The 23,901-nt window shown below is 54.2% G+C and overlaps 1 protein-coding gene across 8 annotated transcripts in view; it reads left to right on the top strand.

Annotated features, from left to right (window-relative positions):
- The first annotated feature begins 528 nt into the window (after positions 1 to 528).
- Positions 529 to 23,901, top strand: part of BCOR (BCL6 corepressor) — a 126,749-nt gene continuing 103,376 nt past the window's right edge. For all 8 annotated transcript variants that reach the window (XM_078362766.1, XM_078362779.1, XM_078362772.1 and 5 more), the window contains exon 1: positions 529 to 612. The gene's annotated coding sequence lies outside the window, so the exon portion shown is untranslated. The remainder of the gene's footprint in view (positions 613 to 23,901) is intronic.

Below are 23,901 nucleotides of genomic sequence, written 5' to 3'. Positions count from 1 at the left end.
TGATACCAAGGTATGCACTGTTAACATACTTACAGCATATGTTTAGCCACCCTGAACTCAGAGACCTGGGTTCAAATCCTCACTAAGTCACCTACCTAGCTCGGTAACTGAGCTTTACCCAATTTTACACGACTGATCTTTCTTTATGCCTCAGTTTCTCACTCTGTAAAGTTGGAGGGCTTGTGAGGAACTTAGCACAGAGCATGGGAGTGGGAGCTACCATTATTATTTAGTGCAGTCCTCCCACCCCAACTCTGCCTGGTGCCACAGTCCACCGCTTGGTGGTATTTTCGAAGCTGGCCAGGCCTTCTGCTGCTGACCCTGGAAATCGGGTCACACTAGACAAGGCTGCATGTGCGGGGAGAAGGCGGGGTGGGGGGGGGTTCTTGGCACGCGGCTGCTAGCCTTTCCCCAAGGCCTCAAGATAGTCTAAAAACTCACCTCGGAGGAGGGGAAAGAGTGTGAAGTGGCTCTTTCGATTTGAGACACCCCCTCCCGGAGAACTCGCCCCCTCCCCGCCAGCCCAGTGCAGAGTGAAATCTAAGAAGCCGCGGCTGCTGGGTTTGAACGGAATGCCGGAGTCGGTGGAAGACGGAGCTGGTCGGCCCTAAGGTCAGCGAGTTGTTTTGAGTTCTCGTACCCGGAAGGTGGGGGATGGGGATGGGGAGCAGGGAGTAGAGGACGCCAGGGCCCCCGAGAGACCCCGCGTCAGAGCAGAAATTGTTTGTGCTCCGGAACAGGCAGCTCAGCGGAAGCCGCGACGGGGGCGGGTCACGTGCGGCGGTGGCGGCGCAGCTGGCAGGGGAGCCAGGCTGGGACAAGGGCCGGGCCGGGCGGGGGTGGCGCGGGGCGGCGGTTCTCGCCGCGGAAGGTGGAACCGGCTGACTCGGGGGGCTGGGAGCGAGCGGCGCCCGGAGCCCGGAGCGAGGGAGGCGCACGAGTTATGGAGGGACCGGTGTGGGAGCCAGGGCGCTCGGAGCTCCGCATGGTGCGGCACGGGCGGGACGAGGAATCACGGGCGAGGGGGGCAGGGACACGGAAGAGGGCTCCCCGGGAGAGAGCGGAACCGACACGGAGGCTGTGCGGGCGTCTGAACCCCAAGAATGGAGGCGCCGCTCTTGTAGTCGCTGGCCTTGTTTTCGTCTTGCACGCAAATCCCGGAACGACCGGAGCCTCCATTCCCCCCCGAGTCCCAGGGGCGCCCCATTAAGCACAGGGGAGGGTGCGTCCCGCGGGGCTGCTCCGGGAGGGGAACGGTGAGGCCGAGGCCGGGGAGAGCTGCGAGGTGGCTCGCGGGGTTGCGAGCCGGAGCGGGGCTGCACACCACACAAACAGCCTCCCCTTCCCCGGAAGAGCGGGCAAGGGAAGACTTGGACTAACTCGGGGGCTCCCCTGGACTGTCGGAGCCAGACGGGGACCACGAGGCTGGAGGGGGTGCTATAGAGAAACCATCGGCCCCACCTAGAAGACATAGGTGGCCTCGTGGCCGGTGGTGAGGGATCTCACGCTTTCCCAAAGTGGCGCGCGCTACTCCAGCGTGGGAGGGAAGGACAGAAACTTGGCCATTTGCCAGAACCCTTGAGGACGCCTGATTTTAGTGTCCACCCCGCCGCTCCAGTGGCCCAAAATGTACTCCCTTCCGTAGTTCAAGAGGTTCAGATCTGAGGCCTGGAAGAGTAGGGTAGCGTGGTATGGCCTCAGATGGGAAACCCACCCACGTTCTTCTCAGGTGCCACGCGGGCAAGGCGCGGAACAGTTTTCTTGCAAAGTTTCCCGCCCCTCACCCCAGTTGAGGAAGGGCGGCTCTTCCGGAGGTGGGGGCGGGGAACGGCCTCGGAGCGGGGAGTGGTGCTAGTTCCTCTTCCCCGCGACCGCTCGGGCCGCCGGCGTGTTCGCGTCCCTAGACGCTGCGTCCCAGTTTGCTACAACGTGGGCTCGGAGTCGTGGCAGCGGGTGCTGTGCAGAGTCTAGGACGACGCGAGACGCCATTTGCATCACCCCCTCCCTCCTGCAGGTTGGCAGGGGGCGGCGGTGTAGCCCGCCGCGGAGCGTATTCCTGGCAGTGACACTGATTAGATGCTGTGTGGATACGTGCACAGAATCGGGGTGGGCCTTCACCTCTCCGGTGCGCGCACACTTTGTTGGAAAAGTTACGGGTTACCCCCCTCTCTCGCCTCACAGCTGCTGTCTCCAGAGCGGAATTAGACGAGCACATTTGCTCTGCCGGAGGGAGAGAGGATCGCGCCGGCGCGGGGAGGCCGCCGGGCCCGGGTCGCGAAAATCCAGCCCTGGCTTTGCGTCGAGCTGCTGAATGCCGCGCTTACGCGCGCGGGGCCAGCCGGGGCCTGGTTTCCATCTGCCCCTTTTGCCTCCGTGTTAAGTTCGCCGGGGAAAACCCAACGATCCGTGCAGAGCCCCTCAGAGGAGAGCCCCCGCCCCCCGCCCCCCGTATACCCCCAGCCCGATCCCGACCGATGGAAAAAATGACAGTATAGGTCAGAGCAGGCTACCCGCGAGTATTAATGCGGGCGGCCTCCGTTCCCGGTGCTTGGGGAGGATGGGCTCTTTGCCAGGAAACCGCCGGAGGAGGAGCCATGAGGGCCGCCTGCCCCTTCCCGGGCTAGAAACCGTGGATTCTCTGAGGGACCAGACAAATGTGGTCAGACAGCTGCGGGAACTTACCCCATCTAAATACAAGTTGTCCATGTATATTCCAAGCAAGATCATTTTTGTTTCAATTTAATACACGTTGAGTCAGTTAGAAATACTCTTGAGAACTGGTCAGTCGGTAGATACGAAACTTGCTCTTTGCCTGGTACTAAATGTGTGCTGAGGAGGTGCGGGACTGAGCACTATCGGCGCAGCCAGTGTATGTCCTAAAAAGACAGGGTGCCCTTTGCGTTCCACCTTCCAGGACCGTAATTAATAGAACGCGAAGAGAGAATTTATTTTAGTTGTAGTTTCTATTTGGCGGTTGCTTACTCCTTACAAACTCCTGCCTGGGGTTGTCGGTACTTAGTAATAGGCGGTCCTGCGTGTTGGCTTTTAGAGCCCACGTTTTTCTCTTGGCTTTTTATTTTCCTGAGTACACGCTGCTGGGTGCAGGGAGGGGGCAGCCCAGAAGTGTGCTGCCGCCGCCCTCGGCGTCTCACTTGCGCATCACGCGGCCTCGGAGGAGGGGAAATGAGAACTCTCCGGGTGGCGCTCGAGAACTGGAATTCTGATTTAGGACTGCGGGTTTGTTCCGGAGGCTGGCTGGGAGCGGCTTCTAGGGGCCGGAGGCTGTGAAGGGAAAGCCCCAGAGGTGACCCTGAGGCCTCAGGAGCAAACTTGGAGGGGCTCGTGTTCTTTGTCTTTCTCGGGGCTGGCGCTTGGCACGCACAGTTTCGATAAGGATCTACTGAGAGCTAGAGCGCACTGCCAGCACATTTCAGTGATTAGGCAAACGCCGGTAGCCACTTAAGGCAAAGGCCATTTGCGTTGTCTTTGAAAAGGAAAAAGCTGCCTCACCTAATGAATTATGGGTGACCCTGGAGAGGCCAAGCAGGGGAGGCTGAGGCCTCCTTAGGCTCTTATTTGCCGCAACTCCTCCCCTTCGTGCCAGAGACCCCATTTCAAAGGTAATGGAAAGCCTTTTGAAATTACAAGTCTGACCGATTCTGTCTGCAGAAGTAGTGCTTGCATCTGTGCGTCAGTGACAGTGGCCCGACAGCGGCCCAGGGACAAGGCCTGCCATACGCCAGCTCTGGACCAGTGTTAGACCAAAGTACACCCCCAGAGAACAAGGTTTTTGGCCAACTCCTCCGAGAACTGATTTAAGGAGGTAGCCTTGTGCCATCAAAAAAGGTGGCGGGGAAGAGAAGGCTGGAGGTCCTGGAAACCAGTCCTCTTCCCCAGGGCTGCAGGGAGAGGGTGGGTGATGGTGCCTGAGCCCTGACCCAACTTGCCCTTAATCCAGTCTAAATGAGCACCATTGAAGAGGACTCTCCTTCCTATCCACCACACACACACACACACACACGACTCTCCCTCCTATACACACACACACACCTACCTTTAAAGGAAGGTGTAGTGGAGACTGAGCGCATTTGGCCTTTTTTTAGTGACCATACAGTAGTGCCCTTTCCACCCTGCCAAGACCTCTGGCTCCATGTAAGCCTCCAGGAAATTTAAACTGGAACTTGTTCTTACTCCCTCCCCATCCAGTGGAACGGAGTAGCTGATCATGGTAACAAACACATGTAGCATTGCAGTGGAGGCAGAGTTCTAAGCACCTACTGTATGGAGGCATGTTATCGTCAGAACAAGCCTATGAGGTAGACACTAGCGTTGGCCTTGTTTTACAGATGAGAACTCCAAGGTTCTGAACTGTCAAGCGGCTTGCCCAAAGCTGCACAGCTTAGGATAGGGCCTTATGATTGACCAGAGGGGTAGATTGGGCTGTGTTGCTTCTCTAGCCTTTTGTAATGAAAGTGAGCTGTTTGGAGAGGACTGCCTGAACCCCAACCTTCCAAAGGAAAATAGGAAGAGACTTAGAAGGCCCAACATTTGGCCTTTATTTTGCAAAAGAAAGTTCCGGAGAGTCGTACAGAGGCACGTTCCTGTGGCCCCTCCGCGGCAAGGAAGGGGTCAGGGAAGGCAGTGCCAAGGCCCCCCAGCCCACCTAGCCTCAAAGCATCCGGCGGTCACGTCCACCGGAGGTGACTGGAGACTGGGGACAGCCGATTGCCAAGGAACTCCTTATCGCCCAGTGTCAGTACTCCCGGGTGCTGGAGCTAAACGTCCGCCTGCGGGGGCGGCTGGTTCACACCAGCCCCCGGGCTCCCGACGCGCCCTTGCGCTCCACCCGCGGAGCTGGCTAGATGCCTGGCAGGGGCTCCGAAGCTCCGAGCTCCCCACCGCTTGTGCCGCCAGCTGGAGGCCTGGAACCCCACGGCCCAGGACTGGAGAGCCCAGTTCCTCAGTCAAGGTTGGGACTGCTGGTTTCCGGGTTGCTCACGATCACTCTCCCCTAAACACCCGTCCAGCCCGGGCACGCGCGCAGGCACACACACACAAGGCTTGCGCGCAGCCCGCCTCCCTAGCCTCCGATTTTCCTTCCTCCTCCCGGCTCGGGCGCTTCGGAAGCCCGTGGCGCTAGTGTGCTGCACCAGGGAAGAGTCCCGGTGGGAGAGACCGCACTGCCCTCTTTCCCCCCAAGGTCTGCGCGCACGCTAGCACCCTTGCGGCGCACAGTCAGGCCTGTGGGTTCCCATCTCCCCGGGAAGTGACGGCTGCTGGCTAGATCCTGTTCGCTCCGTATTTCGCCATGGCCCGGGGGTCAGAGGAGAGGGCCGGGCGGTGGGGCCTGCGCGTGGAGGAGGGTGACGGTAAATCCCCTCTCCCGCGACGGTGGCTGAGCCTCTGGCCACTGCTAGTGGGAGTCTACCGTACTCGCATTGGCCGCAGCTTGACGCCCCTGCGTGCCGCGGGCCGGTGTGGGTGTCCCCATTCCCCCAAGCCTTTACTTTCAGCTCGAGAAACCTAATGGATCTGCGGCTGGGCTGGGCTGGGCAACGCATATGCCCAGCTGCCCTGGCTACCCCCACGCCCGGAGGGGCCCAGGCTGGCCTGGGGGCTGGGCGACCAGGTCGCACTTGGCCGCGTTGAGAGAGGCTCTGTGAGCCCGAGCCCGCCGCCGAGGCGAGGGAGGGAGTGCAGCAGCCCGCGCGCCTCAAGGCAGAACACACGCCTTTCCCGGAACCTTGAAACCCAGGGGAGTCGCTGCCATCTTCGCGTGACGAGCAGCTAGACGCCGGTGATTAAGTGTTTCTTTCCGGCTCCCTCCCGGGTTGCGGCTCTCCTCCTTTCCACAGGGCTGGAAGAATAAAAACCTGGGGAAAAACCACACACAACTGCGCTGTGGTCTCGCTCGCCATGTCCGCACTGGTTTTCCAGGGTGCGCCTACGCGGGACGCTCCCTGCCCCCCTACTCCACGCCTGACCGGGGGTCGAGGGCTGCATGCCTGGGTTTCTATCCGCTCTAGCGCAAATCTCGGAGTTTGATGGGGAGGGGGCACACATTGCTGAAGCCACCTGACCCCCATTTTCTTCACCATCTCTCCCCCCCCAGGGGATTAAACCTAAACACATGAATCCCCCACCCACACCCGGGACTAATCCTGCTGCGCCTCCTGGGATTAACTCAGCTCACAGGTCCATAAAACACTTCCGGCGCAGCCAGAGGGTCTGTCTGCAGAAACACTTTAAAATTGTCCTCCCGGGCCTGGAGTCGGAATTGACTGGGTGAGCGAAGTGAGTAAACAGACAGTTGTAAGAGACAATCCCTGAGGTTTGCAGGCTGTGAAAGGGGCTGCCTAAAATATGGGCTGTCCGGGCTGCCTGTAGCAGGAGGGTGGCCCGGGTCCTAGCAGACAGATCCCAGAAAAGGATGCAATATTTTCTAAATGACATTGACCTGGAGAAAGGAGGGTGTGCGCAGGAGCAGGCAGGTTTCACCTGGCTTCTGGCTCCAGTTCAGTGAAGAAGACGAGCTTCCAGAAATTGTGGGGGCGAGTGGCCAGTCTCTTCATCTGTAAAATCAAACAGTAACACCTACTCTGCCCCCTTCGGATGGGTTTCTGAGGACCAAAGTGTGAAGGCACTTTGTAAATGCAGCCTGACCCGCCAGCTTCACTGTGGTCAATGTTCAGTCTCATGCAGAAAAACCAGTGACTTACCGATTAGAAAACAAAGTCAAAATCAGCCCTTTCTCAAATCCACGCAACAATGTTCGAGATAAAGGGAACCCCAAAGCAGCCTAATATTTTGAACCTCCTTTTACATCATTTCAAGATAAGTTTCTGAAGTAATGAGATAATCTTTGGAATGTTCTAAGAAAAATCTGTCCAAAACGGGGGGTTAATGGGGAAGAAAGGGAGGCTTTAAATTGGGTCAAATCACATTTTAAGAAGGCCAGCAGAGGTGGCTCACGCTTGTAATCCTAGCACTTTGGGAGGCCGATTCAGGTGAATCACCTGAAGTCAGGAGTTGGAGACCAGCTTGGCCAACATGGCAAAAATCCGTCTCTACTAAAAATACAAAAAAATTTAGCCGGGCGTGGTGGCCGGCGCCTGTAATCCCAGCTACTTGGGAGGCTGAGGCAAGAGAATTCCTTGAACCCAGGGGGCAGAGGTTGCAATGAGCCGACATCGCACCACTCCACTCCAGCCTAAGCAAAAGAGCGAAACTACATCTTAAAAAAAAAAAAAAAAAGAAAAGAAAACCGGAAGAAGAATATAAATTCATAGTAGCTTCCTGGCTATATCCCCTTCTGTTAGTCTGGAGAGCAGATGCCCGTTGCTAGCCACTTCCTCAGACCCAGGACCCCGGAAGGAGGTCTTGACTCAGGCCTGGTCAGCTAGGTGCAAGGTGTCGGTATCTGGGATGGGGACAGTGAAGAAAGGCGACCATTTTGCTTTAACTGAACATCAGAAGACCTAGGCCTGCTACTGCGTCTTGAAGGCCTGGAGTTGTTGAAACTGTGTGGGAGGGGGTGCCTCCTGACCTTCTTGCCCGCAGATGGGCTCACTCAGCGTGACTGGCCCCAGGTGGTGCCCAGGCGCGCTGGGGATGAGGCCCAGGCTGCGCCTTCACCCTGCATCGTAGATAGCGAGCAGGGGCCTCCGGCTGGACCGCCCACCCGCCTTCCTCTCCCTTCCCTGGCCTTGGGGCTTGGACCAGGGTTAACCCTGGTTTCTCCTCCACCCCACTGCCCCTCGTGCAGCGCCCTCTCGCCCTGGCTCCCGGCCCAGATCCCGAGGCCTCCCTCGCCCTGCAGTGTCGGTTCTTCCCCCTCGTGATTCATTTAGCAGCGGTGCAGAAAGCCTGTTTACCTCCGCAGCCCTGGGCGACTCGATCTGCGTAAAAAGCCCCAACGCCAGCGCCGACCAGTAGGGGGGGGTTGTCCTATAGATTATTTCTCCTCCTGGTTTTTGTTTTTTTAAACCAGAAGGCTTGGTTGGAGAGGGGGTGGGGTGGTGTGTTGCTGCTGTTTTTTTAAAACACTGTATTTGAAAGAGAAACAAAAGCCGCACAAAAGCCGTTTAGGAGGTACCAAGGCAGTTTTTACATATAAAAAGTGCAGCGAATACCAAGGGGCCCCCAGCAGTGATAAACTAAATGGTTGGCCGATTTCGACAATTAGCAGTTAATCTGTTATCTGCTATCAGCAAACAAGTTTTGAGGCTCGGAGGACACCGAATTCCTGTTCCAGTCGACAGCGTTGTACTCGAATCTATTGAGCACATCAGATGCTCCCAGTTTTTCTTAGAGCGAATCCAGCTTTAGCAAACATGGGTTTCCCAGGTTGGAGGACCTACTTGAACCAGAGAAAATTATCTTGGGCAGCCTAGAAGCCTCCGCTTGCATCGCCCCTCGAGCCCGAGCTCATCTGTTTGGTTCAGATTTCTCCAAATCGGTTTTCACTCCCTGATTTCGCGGACCTTCTAATTTTGCACGTAGTAGGCCTTCGATAAATGTGCACTGAATGGCAGAAACTAACGTCAGGCTCTCGTCCGGGAAGACGGCCTGACGTACGGCTTAGCCCTCGGAACCCCGATTCGGGTTCCCAGAGCCCCCGGGCCGCCGCAGCCTTCGCTCAGCTTTGCCCTGCGCGGGCCAGGGCGGGCGGGGGAGGCCAGGAGGCACGAAGCGCCTGGAGCCTGCACGATGATAAATATTGCGCAGACAGCCCATAAATAATTTGCATTATGTTCAGCTGACAACGCGGGGCGATTAATTTTAATAGCTACATATTTGCCTGGGCTGCTGCTTTCGTAGGCCCCGTAATGAAAGGCGAGAGGCGGCCCTGGCTCTGTGCTCGCGGTCCCGGAAGGTAGCCGGGGGTGCGGGAAGGCCCGATGCGGCGTCTCCTCCAGGCAGCCCCCCGGGGATCCCCATCCCCTGGGCCCCCCTCTCGACTTCCGTGCAGTGCAGAGGCGAGGTGTGCGCGCACTGCCGGAGCACCCCCGAGGCCTCGAGCAACAGGAGCCACCATAATGACGCACATTTGTCTGTGTGGGGAGAGCCACTTGTGGACTGGAAGACCCTCCACGTGGCTTTGTGCCCCACCCGGACCAAGTCTGGAGTTTCAGGCTCCACTTGGGCTGGGAGGGGGTGTTTGCCGCCGCCAATTCGCAATGGGCCCCAGCTCGGCCGAGACTTTTCCGCCATCCCGGCAGAGACAAGGGACAAAGCCCGGCTGCCCACCCGTCCTCTCCGAGCGTGTAGGGTCCTGAGTCCTCCCACGCAGCAGCTGTCCGGCGCTCCGCGGAAGGCCCCCACTAAAATGCTTCCTGAGTTCCTCTATGCAAAGGACCGCACACATAAAGGATGGAAGAAAGGTTTTGGTGGAGCTCTTTAAAAGAGGGGGCAGGGAAGGAAGCGCGGCCAGGAAGGACGCGGCCGCCGCGGTCCCGCGGTGGCCGGGTGCGCGCGTGTGCGTGTCTGTGTGTGCGTTTCGATGACAAAGCCCCGCCGCCGCCTGCAAGCTCCTGGCTGCCAGAGCTCTGGTGGGGGAAGGGAAAGGGAGGAGAGGAGCCAGCGCTCCCGTAGGTAGCGGGGAATCGTAGCTTCTCAGGAGAAAGAGTTCATTCATGAGCTGTAGGAGCCCGCTTGGCCCGGCCAGGTGGAGCCTCCTGAAGCCAACACCTGTGTATTTTCCTTTTTGGAAACAGCCGAGCCCATAGATCATTACCATATTTTAATTGCTTTTCGCAAAGGTCATCTCTAATTATGGGTTGCGAGGCGGGTTGGCCAGGGGTCCGTGGCCCTTTATTATCTGTGTGGGTGGGTGTGTGTCGTCGGTGAGACAATGCGCCAGCTCTTATCAAAATGCCAATCCGAGGGTGTCCGTGCGCGCCTGCGAGGCGGTCACGACGTGCTGGATCCACGCAGACCAGGCTGCGTGCACAATAAAAGCCGAGCAGGCGGCGGAGGGCCGCGCAGACCCACGGGTTTTCTTTTTAGAAACAGTGGTGCGAAGAGACTTGACAATAATAACACGCAGCAGGATTAAATCAGAGCGGGAATACGAAAATGTATTTTCGTTTCTGGAACCGCGGACTGTGTTTAACCCATCCGTTCCTCCCCTCCCCAAAGTGTTTTGAGCCCACGTGGAGTTCCGGGCAGGGACAGGTGTGGGGCACGGAAAGGCTTAGGATTGCCCGATGACGTTCCAGGGCAGCCACGTTAATTTCCTATTAATCTCTTCCCTTAATTCAGCATGGTTGTCAGTTACAGGGACGTGAAACATCCTTAAAGATGTCTGTTTCATCGGAAACAATACCTGGCTAGTTGAAAAGGGAGAATGCAAACGTTGAGGTTTTTTAACTTTTTAAAGTTTGGATCGCCTTAGTTTTTAATCACTTTCAGAAACCCTTGTGGCAAAAGCCTATTTTAACTTCCTCAGAGGGAGAAGAGCAGTTGAGAGGGTAGATGGAGGGTCAGGGGTTCTTGGAAGGATATTTTGGAGATAGAGGGAGTTGGAGATCAGTGAAGAGCTGTGGGTCACCGGTGGGCAGCAGCTACTCCGAACTTGATTTTCTCAAAGGAGCCTGGCATTTCTGAGCCACGAGGCTGTGTCTGGGAGTTGGGCCTGACAAAGCCAGAGGCTGAGGTCAGGAGCCTTGGAGAGTTGAGAGTTTTGTACTGGCCCTGCTTCCTGCCTGCCCCCACACCTGGCCTCCTGGCCTCACCAGCAGCCAGCTCTGCCCTGAGGAAGGTAGAGCCAGATGACTGGTCCAACCCCCGAGAGACCGCCTGGCTTTCTCCTCCCCTGTAATCATAACCAGATGCACTTAAGAGCCTTTCATCAGAGGAAGCCCAAAGCCCTTTAACAGGCTTCAATAAAAGCCTTTCGAGGGCCTACCAGCCTGCTCAGCGTCGGGGCCCCTGTGCCCATTTCCCAGCTGAGCCAGCCTGGGGCTGCAGTCAGGATCTAGCCCCTCCCCTGGGGCCCCAGAGGCCAATGAAGTGTACTCAACCACGGCAGCCTCTCCAAGCAGGTAGGGTGCCAAGATTCCTGCCAGGTGTGTGGGTGCAGACCCTGTTAACAGGAGGAAGAAAGGCATGGGAAGGAAGCCAGCAGCTAGTGGCTGTCTTAAGGAAGGACAAGAAGGAGCAGCCTTGTGAGAAGAAACCAGAGGGGCTGGGAAATAGAGGTGGAGTGAAGGGGCAGTGATGTTGGAGATATTCAGAAGGGCTCCCATGGTACTTCCACCAACCTGAGTTCGGAGCTCAGAGCTGCTATCCCACTGTGTTGCAAACTGTGAACTCCTCCAGGGGAGGGACTATCTTATTTACCTTTGCAGGCCTAGCCCAGGACCTGGCACAAAATAAGTAATCAAAATGGGAGATCATAAGCTACAGGAAAACTCTGGAGCAAGATACATCTAGGCTTGAGATGGGAGCTCTGCCTCCACTGGTTGTGTAGCCTATCTGAGCCTCAGTTTCCTTATCTGCTATGGATATGAGAATGCCTACATCAAAAGATTGGAGAACGATTCGATGAAGTAGTTGCATGTGAAGCACCAGAAGTTTTCAGTAAATATCGTGCCCTAGCTGGGTGTGGTGGCTCAAGCCTGTAATCCCAGCTACGCAGAAGGCAGAGGTGGGAGGATGACTTGAGCCCAGGAGGCTGAGGCTATAGTGAGCTGAGATTGTGCCACTTAGTGACAGAGTAAGACTCTCTCTTTCAAATAAAACAAAGCAAAACTAGATAGATAGTAGATAGACAGATATAGCTCGTGCCCTTGCTCTTGAAGAAGTGAAGAGAGGATTTGGGTTGATATTGTTTGAATTGTAAGTAGGAAGGTTTGTGTTACACCCCAGCTTGGCACAGGTCTCACTGACCTAGGATTTGGGTCAGAAGAAAGAATTGCTTCTAAACTGTATGAATTGGAGCCACAAGACCCCACTGTCTAACAAGGCAAGTAGCCCCAAAGCTGTGAACCTGGGAAGCCAAGCCAGCCTTGGTCTCAGGCTCTGGGGAAGAGGCAGGTCCTAGACCCTTGGACTCTCCTGCACAGGGTTGAGTTGTGGCTGGGCCCTATTAGTACACTGCGGGCCAGGCTGCTGCAGATGAGTGGCTGGTACATAATCCCAGTTGTTCTGGCTTTCTGTGGTCAGGAGGAGAACTGCCCCTTCACCCTTGACCTCTGCTCCAGTAATCATAGCTGTATTTTATCTTTGGCGGGTTCATCCCCTGGCATTTGGCAGGGCCGGCAGGGGAAAGGGGGTTGCCTGCATCTCTTTGCTCTTCCTCCTATTCTGATCTGCTCAGTAGCTCCCCACCTCTCACCCCCTACCCTACCCGACACAGTCTGGCGTGGTTTTCTCCCCACTGCAACCTGCTTTATTGATCATTTTTGCCTGTTCCCTGGTTGCTCTGCTTCTTTGAGAGTGGGAGTAAGACCTGGGCTCTCCCCATTCCCCTCCTCGATCCTCCACATACCAGATGTCTTGCAGCCCCTCCTCTGGTCTCCCTGAGCTCGGCACTTCTCCAGGAGGGCAGCCTGAGGGTCAGGGTCCCTGGGCCACCTGGGTATCTGGGGCCTGTGAGCGCCTGGCTCAGAGAAGGAGGAAAGGGTGGGGGACAGAGGCCAGCTGCACTGCTGCACACTCCTAGCTGTGTGAATGGAAACTCCTGCATTTGCTGTGTAATACAAATCTGCTAGTCGGGGTCAGAATGAAAAGGTGTGGGATTTGTAGGGGAATTGGGAAGAAACTGAAGTAAGCTACCACTTCTTGCATAATTCATCTCTCCCTATCCCTGAGATGAGCACCTTTCAGGAGAGGCAAGAAAAACAAGAAGAGAAGGGAGAGCAAAACCAGCCTAGTGGAAATACTTGGCCCCTCTTCCTTTCTGCCTAGGGAAATGGCTCCCTTGTGCAGCCAGTGTAGGTCAGGAGGGGACCACAGATAGGATCCTTTATCCAGATCCTTCAGGGGAAATGTAAGATCAGATTTGAGGAGGACACAGGTCACTGTCCTACAGGGATTTCAGAAAAAACAAGACATTGTGTTATCAAAGGTGGGGGATTTGAGTTATGATCAGAAATTTCCTTTTTTTTTTTTTTGTAAAATGAAGTCTTGCTCTGTCGCCAGGCTGGAGTGCAGTGGTGCAGTCTCGGCTCACTGCAACCTCCACCTCCTGGGTTTAAGTGATTCTCCTGCCTCAGCCTCTCCAGTAGCTGGGACTACAGGATTACGCCACCACGCCCGGCTAATTTTTGTATTTTTTTGGTAGAGAAGGGGTTTCACCATGTTGGCCAGGATGGTCTCGATCTCCTGACTGCATGATCCGCCCACCTTGGCCTCCCAAAGTGTGGGGATTACAGGTTTGAGCCACCGCGCCCGGCCCAGAAATTTCCATTTATTTATTTATTTATTTGTAGAGATGGGGTTTCTCCACGTTGGTCAGGCTGGTCTCGAGCTCCTGACCTCAGGTGATCCGCCCACCTCAGCCTCCAAAGTTCTGGGATTATAGGGGTGAGCCACCACACCCGGCCCAGAAATTTCCTTAAAAAAAAAAAAATTTCCTGCCCGCCACACTATTGTTTTAACAAAGTTATCTTCTTCCATGGATTTAGCAATATGTTATGAAATTGATCTCCTCCCCTAGAGCGTGTCAGCTGCAAGGGAGCTCAGAAGCAATTGAATTCTGCTCCTGGAATCTGTGGGTCCAGAATTTGGTGAAAAGACTCAACAGCTGGAGACAGGGAGCCTCCAGAGGCGTCTTCACTTGTATGTCTGGCTGTTGGCTGGGACCTCAGTCATGTCCCATAGCAGTACCACAGGGCTGTCCATGTGGCATAGGCTTGTCCATGTCCACAGCATGGTGCCTTAAGAGTAGTAGGACTTTATGTTACAAAGCGGCTGCTCAGGGCTCCAGAAACCGGCATTGCAGGAAATAAGGCGGAAGCTGCATCACCTTTTCTCATCCACCCTTGAAGTCTTGCAGCCTCACTTGTACTGTATTCATTGGTTGTGATTGTGGTCACAAACCCACCTAGATTCAAGGAGAAGGGACAAAGATCCTAATTCTCACTTGGGAGGAGTGTCAAAGAACTTGTGGCCACTCCTGGGGGTGGGAGTGGGGGTGGGTAGGTGGTCGGGGAAACCATACCAGGCACCTTTGAGAGCTAAGCTTAATTAGCAGTGGCTCTAAACAGACTAGTCTATGTTGTGAACTGAACGCGAACCCGGGAATCTCAGCGAGAGGGTCCCAAACCTGGAAGAGAGCGTGCGCCGGAAAAAAAGGAGATAGAAAAGAGCGAGGTCCGGAGGGCTACATGCGCTATGCCCATGCAGCAATTTTATTTTTGCAATATGTTTCATTATATACTTTTCTGAAGTTAAAGTTGTTTACGCCGGATCAATGTACTTAAGTTACAGTAAGCAAGTTACGCCCACGCCCAGTAAGTTACGGTAAGTAAGTTACCAAGTGTAAATCCTTAAGTTAATATATTGCAATGAAGGTAACACGGGTCCAAAATGAACACAATGATACAATAAACCATAAGGAGCCGAAAGTAGATACAATGCCTCCCAAGTCCTCATATCCATAAAGTAATGTCTGTTAATTATTTTGGATAACATTTAGTTCCTCTCTCAGTTCCTGCTTTCCCTCAGCTCGACTCCCCCAACCAGGGATCTGTGTCCGGGCTCCAGCTCACTGTATGGCGACGCCCATTTCCTAGGGGCCTCACAGGGAGCAATCCCCACAGGTCTCCCTTAAGTCTACATTGTAATAGGGGTTTCTACCCTCAAGAGGCCTCATAAATTATATGGGGGGCAGGGGAACTTGGAGAGCTAAAATTAGGCCGGGTAAAAGACATAGAGCCTATAAAACAAATATGGATTTTAGGAAAATGGAAACTATATCGAGACAGCTGTTTCTATGAGCTTGTCCAGCGTGGGAAGGATTGAGGGAGAATCCACTGGTGGGATCAGATGGGTTTTTGGCTCTTCTGCATGGAAAGGGAAACAGGTAAAAGATTAACATTCTATCTGCCACCATTCTTAGCCCATTGTCTTGGGGAAGATCTGGTAACCCTTCATCGCTCCCAACAACATGATTTTCACTATTGCTTTACAAGTCACCTCCCCCTCTAACACCAGTGTAGCGCTATCTTTATATGGTACAAAGCTAGGAATGTAGTCACTGCATTTCCCAAAGTGTGTATGGAAAAAAGAAGAAATTACTTTACTACTTACTATTTGTGCCCTCCCCGAGGTGTGGTTTTAAATATCCAGCGTGGATAGTGTTGTGACTGAAAGGGCCTGGGTACATCTCTAGGGCCCCAGGTTCCCATTATCCTTGTCTCTAACCCCTGAATGGAGAGTTTGACTTCTAATTTCATGCTAGGGCTTTCACAGGCAACATAATTGTATTTGCCTCTGCCTTTGATCTGCTATTTGATCTGCTATTTTATTGTGGTTCGACTAGGAGACAGATAGAAACGTGGTGGAAAACATGATTTTGTTTTGCTTGGGAATTGGCAGTTATTATTTTCTGTGGCTCCCTTAACATGACCCATCTTCCCTAAATCCAAAATCTAATCATTTTCCCATTTCTGAAAATCCAAAAGGCATGTGTACCCTCTGACCTGCTTTCCTCTTCCCTCCTGAAGATTTCATTTTCAGCAAGGCTTCGTGGGCATGAGGTTCAGATTTTAGATCTCAATGCAAATTGAAGCCCCAGAATTAGTGGAGTACACCCGGGTGAACTCCACCACACCTGCCCCTTTCCTGACCTCACTGCGACTTCCTGGGATGTATCTGGTTCACCCTAGCCTCCCTTGAGGTGATTCTAGGTCTGCAGGGCCAACTCCTATTCTGGGACCCAAACAAAGAAACCCACATTCAGCAGGTGGGTCAGAACTAAGTGACGTTCAGGGGCTGGCCCTTGAAATAAGCTGGCTTCTCAGGCAGGGTCACTGGATCACATTGTACAGTTTGTGTACTGCACAAAGGCCTATATAAGGTGTATATACACCCTCTTTGTTTTGTTACCTCTCATCTGCAGGCACTGGTTCATAAGTTACCAGGTCCCTCCTAGGCTTTATTTGGAGTGTAGGTGGGAGAAGGACAGGAGTGTCACCCTACATATGTGTCTTGTTTAGCCACCAAGGTGGGATTTGATTTTTGAGGAGAGGGAGTTTCTTTCTTTTTTTTTTTTTTTTTAAACAAACATGGGGTTTCACCATGTTGGTCAGGCTGGTCTTGAACTCCTGACCTCAGGTGATCCACCCGCCTTGGCCTCCAAAGTGCTTGAGCCAGCACGCCCGGCCAAGGAGAGGGAGTTTCTTTGGCTTATGAATATGAAGATTTTAAGGTATATTGTTCACTGCAGACCTTTATGTACTTGGTGTAGGTGTTTGAATGTAAGACCCTAACATTGGTACAATAGAGTTTGCCATCCTTATAAGCTACCTGTGAACTAAAATTCAAAATAATGTGTAATGAATGAGGAAAATTTGCATTAAGAAGCGGAGAATCGGCTTGGTGTAAGCTTGGTGGCTCACACCTGTAATCCCAGCATTTTGGGAGGCCTAGGTGAGCAGATTGCTTGAGCCCACGACTTCTAGACCAGCCGGGTCAACATAGCAAAACCCCTTCTCTACCAAAAAAATACAAAAATTAGCCAGGCGTGGTGGTACGAACCTGTAGTCCCAGCTACTCTGGAGGCTAAAGTGGGGAGAATCTCTGGAGCCCGGGAGGTGAAGGCTGCAGTGAACCCAGATCACACCACTGCACTCCAGCCTGGGCAACAGAGTGAGACCCTGTCTCCAAAAAAAAAAAAAAAAAAAAAAAGCCAGGTGTGGTGGCTCACGCCTACAACCCCAGCACTTTGGGAGGCCTATGTGGGCAGATTGCCTGAGCTTAGGAGTTCACAACCAGACTGGGCAACACAGTGAAACCCTGTCTCTACTAAAATACAGTAGAAAAAAAAATAGCTGGGCATGGTGGTGTGCATCTGTAGTCCCAGCTACTTGGGAGGCCAAGGCAGGAGAATTGCTTGAGCCTGGGAGGCAGAGGTTGCAGTGAGCCGAGATCATGCCACTGCACTCCAGCCTGAGTGACAGAGCGAGACTCCATCTTAAAAAAAAGAAAAAAAGGTAGAGGATTATCTGAAGAAAGCAATTCCAATCAAAATTAAACAACTCCAAAAAGGAACATTTCTAGTGTCAGTAATGGGCTGGTTGAGGAGGTCTTTGGGAGATTTCTTTTTATTGATTTTTGTTTTTTTTTTTGAGACAGTTATCTCGCTGTGTCACCCAGGCTGGAGTACACTGATGTGATCTCAGGTCACTGCGACATCTGCCTCTCAGGCTGAAGCAGTCCTCCTACATCAGCCCCCTGAGTAGCTGGGACCACAGATGTACGCCACTACACTTGGCTCGTTTTTGTTTTTTTTAGTAGAGACAGGGTTCCACCATGTTGCTGAGGCTGGTCTCAAACTCCTGAGCTCAAGCGATCCTTACACCTCGGCCTCCCAAAGTGCTGGGATTACAGGCATGAGCCACTGTGCCTGGCTTGTATTTCTTTACTCAGTCATACTTGCCCAAAATTTATGAAGCCAAATAATACGTAAAGGCCTGGTACAAAAAAGCAGTCCTCTGTGGGCATCTCCCTCTTTACCTGTTTCTTATTTCTAAATAATATATAGATGTGGCCTTCTCTTAATTCATGCCATCTGGGTGAGGTGGCTCATGTTTGTAATGCTAGCATTTTGAGAGACTGAGGTGGAGGCAGGAGGACTGCTTGAGGATAGGAGTTTGAGACCACCCTGGACATAGTGAGACCCTGTCTCAATAAAACATAAAAAAATGCTGGGTGTGGTGGTGCATGCTTGTAGTCCCAGCACTGTGGGAGGCTGAGTCAAGAGGATCATTTGAGCTCAGGAATTGGAGGCTGCAGTCAGCTATGATCGCACCACTGCACTCCAGCCTGGGTAGCCAACCCAGATACTGTCTCAAGAAAGAAAGCAAGAAAAAAGTAGGCTGGGTGAGGTGGCTCACGCCTGTAATCCCAGCTCTTTGGGAAGCCAAGGTGAATTGATCACTTGAGGTCAAGAGTTTGAGACCAGCCCGGCCAGCATGGTAAAACCCCATCTCTACTAAAAATACAAAAATTAGCCAGGTGTAGTGGCTCACACCTATAAAGTTACTTGGGAGGGTGAGGCATGAGAATCCCCTGAACCCAGGAGCTGAGATTGTGCCACTGCACTCCAGGCCAGCCTTGGTGACAAAGTGAGACTCCGTCACACACACACACACACACACACACACACACACACACACACACAAAGGTAACCCATGCCAACCGTCTGATGGTAGAGGGGGATTTCAGATCTCTATACTATACTTTCCCTTCTCCATTCTTGCCATAGCACTAGAGCACAATGTCTTACTAAATTCATATCCAGTGTTTACTTTGTAACCACATATATATAATTCGTTTTTGGCTGGGCGCAGTGGCTTACGCCTATAATAATCCCAGCACTTTGGGAGGCCCAGGTGGGTAGATCACGAGGTCAAGAGATTGAGACCCTCCTGGTCAACAAGGTGAAACCCCATCTCTACTAAAAATACAAAATTAGCTGGGCGTGGTGGCGCATGCCTGTAAACCCAGCTACTTGGGAGGCTGAGGTAGAGTTGCTTGAACCCAGGAGGTGGAGGTTGAGGTAAGCCGAGATCGTGCCATTGCACTCCAGTCTGGGTAATAACAGTGAAACTCCGTCTCAAAAAAAAAAAAAAATTCATTGTTGAGTGAAATGAGCTTCAGTGATTGCATTTCCTTTCTTTTAGGATTTTTTTTTTTCCTGGAGTTAATAATTGCCTCACTTTTATATTTGCCTAATTTTCTTTGAGCTATGACTAATTTTCCCATACTGTCCAACCTCTGTACAAATAATCTCTGGACAATTTTGTGCACATCCAAATCTTGAAAACCATCTGCAAATAGGCTGATCTTTCTTGTTTTGTGTTCATTTTTTAAATCCCCATTTTCTTTAAATCTGAAACCTTTTTCAAAAAGTTTCCAATCTTCTGTTTAGTTTTATTTTCTAAAACTTTTATGAAATGTAGTGGGAGTTTTTACTGATTTCAAATGGGGTATTGTATTTTAGTGGAAAATTTCGTCTCTCCCACCCAGCTAATGTCAAGAGCTGAGAAATGAATCCAGAGTTTCTGATATTTGATATTTCGCTTAGTTGAAATAAACTTTCATCATTTTTCCTAAACAACACCTTTCAGAAGTAATGAGTGTTAGCCCCAGGAACCCTGGAAATATTTTGTAATAGTAAATCTTTACTCTCCCCTGTCCCCTCGGAACTGATTCTACATTTTTAGAAATAAAAGTTATTTCTAAAATAATTAGCCCTTACCCAGGTTATTTACTGCAAGATTCATGCCCTTTATTTACGTTCATCTCACGGTGCCTTTTATTTGTGTTCAGTCATTTACAAGTCTGCCTTTCCAACTAGATTGTAAATTACTTGAGGGGGCCAGAGGTGTCTTTTAAAAATTCACTTTTGTACTTTTGGATTCCCCTAGGTCCTAACACAGCGCCTCGCCCTTAGCAAGCTCTCCATAAGTGCATGTTAAATTCAAAAAGTGGACAAATAAAGTTCCAGTCTTCTCCAATCAGGAGCTCAAAACCGTGGTAACTTTCAAATCCTCTCTGGCCCCAAGAGCGCCCTGTGAACGGCGGGGACTGTGCGCGGGCCTCGCCCCGCACCCCCAGCTGCCTCCGCAGGTTGCCGCTGCGGACAGAGTTCTGGGGTAAGCGGGGAGAGGTGATCACACGTTGATCATCGCAGGAGTCCGGTAACCAGAGGTCGTTTCTCAGGATTAAGATCCACTTCGGCGTTTCGGGGAGAGGCGACACCACAGGCCACGCTTTCACCAGGGAAGGCTACCCCACTGTCCCTGGCCTGGGGTCAGCGTGGCCCGCAGTGGCGAGGGGGGCCTCGGGAGGGAGCGCCCCTCGGCAGCCCGGGAACGCCCGTGCGGCCGCCCCGGCCCGGCCTGCGGCTCTGCGGTCCCACCGCCGGGGGCAGCGCCGCCCGCGCAGCTCGGCCAAGATGGCGGCCGGCGTGAAGCCGCCCTCGTCCGAGGGAGAGGCGGCGGCAGTCCCCAGTCAGCCCCGGCGGGCGCTGTGTTCCCAGGCGGGAAGCTGCTCCCTCTTGACCCACGGGGACCCCGAGGGCCCGGTCCTGCCACTTCGCCCAGACAGGCCCCTTGCTTGGAACCCTACTTGGACGGGCCTTGGCTGGGATCGGGACGGCCAGGAGGATGGCTGCCTGGCCAGACATGGTGGACAGGGGACCACTGGGTGCCAGCCCCACACCCAACACATTTCCTCCAGCCCTGGGACACCTCTGCTACGCAATTTGATGATATCAGTAACCGCAGGTCGGGCTGCATGCCCGGTAAAGACACAGGGCTCACAGCTCTCGAAATCAGGAATGTCTTGGAAAATCTGCTACTTCTGGTTATGAAATCTACGGTATTCTCTAGTAAATGCAGTAAAGGCTACAGAATGTGTGCGGTGCCTCACATTTGCTGTGACATCGGTATGCGTGCTGCGTAGGCTGCCTTCCTCCTAGGACACTCCAAAACCTGAGGTCCAATTTACCAGAAATGGCATTGATGAATGCGGTGCATTCTGAGTGATCTCCCGCGGGGTTTAGGTTGGGAGGTCAGAAGGGCCCCCAAAGGGAGCAGCTGATGCAGGTAGAATCACAATGGCAGAAATCGAGAAGTCCCCAGAAACGCTTCCCCATTACCCTTTGTAAACTGGGTTGACACCTCCCACCGGTTCAAGGTTCCATCCAAAGTTTACATGTTGCTTATCAGCTCAGCTTGAGAGGCTGAATGTGAACTTTTTGGTTTTGTTTTAGTGAAATAAAGTCGTTCTGCATAACATTTGCACCGGCTTGTTATTCTTATGGAAAATACTTCCTCCACCTACCCTGGGCAGCAGCCACACCAGCCTTTACTTCCTTCTGCAGTCCCTCTTTTAATTACCTCTCTCTTGCTCCGGTTTAGGCAGCCCCCGGCACTTTGTTCAAGTATAGCAATAAACCCAAGGCTGGGCCTAATCCTCTGTGGTCCTGACCTTCCCCACAGCGGGCCTGGAGTCTGGAGGGCCTTCCTGGTCCCCTGATTAGGGCCAAGGACGCAGCTTGATGTGTTTTGTTTGTGTTTTCTCCCCTCTGCACACTTGGTACTTTTCAGAGTGCTTCACTAAAAAATAAATCAGATAAAAGAAAAACTTCAAAGCAGCCCTTTGGAGCCAGGCCTCCGTGAGCTGGGGTCACCCCACCACCAAGCCCACCATTCGATTTCTAAACCGTAGCCAGGACCAACGGGTTACTGCGCTGACCTTTTGCACACCAATTCCTCTCCTAGCGCTAGCTCGGTGGCCAGGGAGCCTCAGCTGCACCCACCTCCTGCCGGTCCAGTCCCGACGCCCCTCCCGGGACACGCGGTAACCTTAAACGGCACGCCAGGCGGCTGGCCGAGCTGGTTCGGTGACGACTCCCTGGAGACAGCAGCTTCGAGCAGCAGGCCCCAACTGCAGCGCAGCTGAAGGAGTTAAGCTGCCCCAGGCGTGAGCGGACCCAAGTGGGGCCTCAACAGGAGAGAACCGTCGGGGGACCCCGGGCAGCCTCAGCCTTAGGATTCCCAAGTCGCAGGGGAGAAAGGGGAACTCGCCTCCCAAAGGGGCTGTGTGGGGGACCCAGAACACCCCTGTCAGGGGTTAGGAAGACGCCTTGAAGCGGGGCCCAGAGTGAGGCTTCTGAAGTGGGGTTGGGGGGAAAGAGGCGGTGTGCCCTCAAGGCCACCCGGTCATTAAAGGCGCTTCTATACAGTACAAGCAAGCTAGCAGCTGTAGCACCCGACCCTTCGACTCCAGCGGCCCACGGTGCAGGTAGGCAGGGGAATAGAGGCTCTGCGTGAAGCCCCAGGTGCCCTAAGGCTACCTCCTCATATCCTGCCGCTGCTGTGCTGTCCCAGCCCTTCGCCCCTCGCCTTAAAAAAAACCCCGCCATGCGGGCTAGAACCTACGTTGCACGGGCTCCTGACCCCGGCTCGCCAGGCTCAGCCTAGTCCGACCCCGCCTCGGCTTCACAAAGGCCACGTGCGGCCAGGGCCAACAAGGAACGGCCACGACTTAGATCTTTAATTACGCTAGGAGTCCCTACCCTCCCCCTCAACCCATCGCCAGCTTCCAACCCTTTAATCAATTTCACGATATTAAATATTAATTTCCTGCCAGCCACGCTTTCTCAGAGGAGGGGGAGGGGATGGGCAGGGCAGCTCCGAGGCTGGGATGGCTTTGCAGGGTGTAACCACGACAGCAGGGCGCGGAGGACGCGCGGACTCAGTGACCTGTGCCCGGAACTCTGAGCCACTGGGTTTTCGCTCTGTAGCTGGGGAACTTGGAGTGTTCTGAGCGCCCGGGTGCAGGCCTCCAGGAGGGGCAGCGAGGTGCGCGAAGAGTCCGGTGTGCTGGGCGACCGCTTCCTGCTCCGCACCCCCCCCACCCCAGTCGCGAGTCAGCCTCACGCGGGCCCGCGGCGCGCTGCGATGATGGATCGCGCCTGGCGGGGGTGATTTGGTGTTGATCGCACATTATCACTGGCAGGTTGGACTGGCTGCTGATGGACGACTTCTAGCGGCGGCGGCAGCAGCGTCTTCAGACACCGCGCTGGGACTCGCTCGCTCGGCTAGGGTCTCTTCCCCCCACCCCCGCCACCTCCCTACTTCCAGGCATCAGGAGGGCCTGGGAGTCTCCTCGCGCCCAAGGCCGCCCGCTCCCGTCTGGGTCCGGGTGTGGGCTGTTGGCCGAGTGAGGAGAGGAGCCAGGACGCCTCTCCCACTCCTCCTTCCCTTGCCGCCTGCTCCCCACCCCCTTCCTGCTTCCCCACCGAAACCTGGAGGCCCTGGGTCACTTCGCGAGTGATATCCACGCTGCCTGACCCTGGCCGCGGGGGTGCAGACTCCTCGGCCCCGAAGCCCCTGACCCTCTCCCCTAGTCGCAGCAGCCGCGGCACTGCGGTGCACCCCTTCTCGCCTCGTTTAGAAGTGCCTGCAGATACAAAAGCGGTTTCGTAATGCCTTCCGTCTGCGAGAGCCGGAGGACCTTGGCTGACCTTTCGAAAACTGATTGCAACTGCCTGTTAACAGCCCGTACTGACCGCACTGAGCTGAGCGGAGGACAATCATTTAAGTGACAGACGGCGAGGTGGCCCCGGCTCAGTCGAGCGGCCTGGTTAAGCCCGCCCCGCCCCTCCTCCGACGCCCCCACCTCCCGCAGCTACTCCCCCAGCCCCGGGCGCACTGCGGGCCACGGCGAGCGCTCCGGCGAGTGGGGAGGACGCGCGCGCGCGCGCGCGTGTGTGTGTGCGTGCGTGTCCGCGATTACCGGCCGACGGGTTAACCCTTTGCCGAGCAGCCGGCCCCTTTGAGGCCGAGCGCTGCCGGCTTAATCTGCCATCTGCAAAAGAGGAATGAATAAAAGGGCCGTCTCCGCCGACTTTCCCTAATGGATAAACTCTACCCTCCTAGCGTGACCCAGGCTGCGTCCCTGCTGCTGCTAGGGAAAGATCCCGACCTTTGGCTCTTCTGCCGCGGCCCTGGGTCTCCTCCCTGCACTCCTCTCCCTTTGCACAGGCACAGACACAAGAAACAGCACGAGGGGTCCAAAGGCTCCCAGAGACTCGCGGTGCAGTGGATGTGGGTGTTCCCGGTGTTTTCTGTTTTGGAAACTGGAGAAAGATGGGAGGGGGACGTAGCGAAAAGCCGAGGTGGGGGAGGGGAGGCTGGTGACAGGGCACCTCGGGCT

This window comes from Callithrix jacchus, chromosome X (genome assembly GCF_049354715.1).
Source record: "Callithrix jacchus isolate 240 chromosome X, calJac240_pri, whole genome shotgun sequence".
NCBI classification, from domain to species: Eukaryota; Metazoa; Chordata; class Mammalia; order Primates; family Cebidae; genus Callithrix; species Callithrix jacchus.
This window is presented reverse-complemented; position numbering and strand designations above follow the sequence as displayed.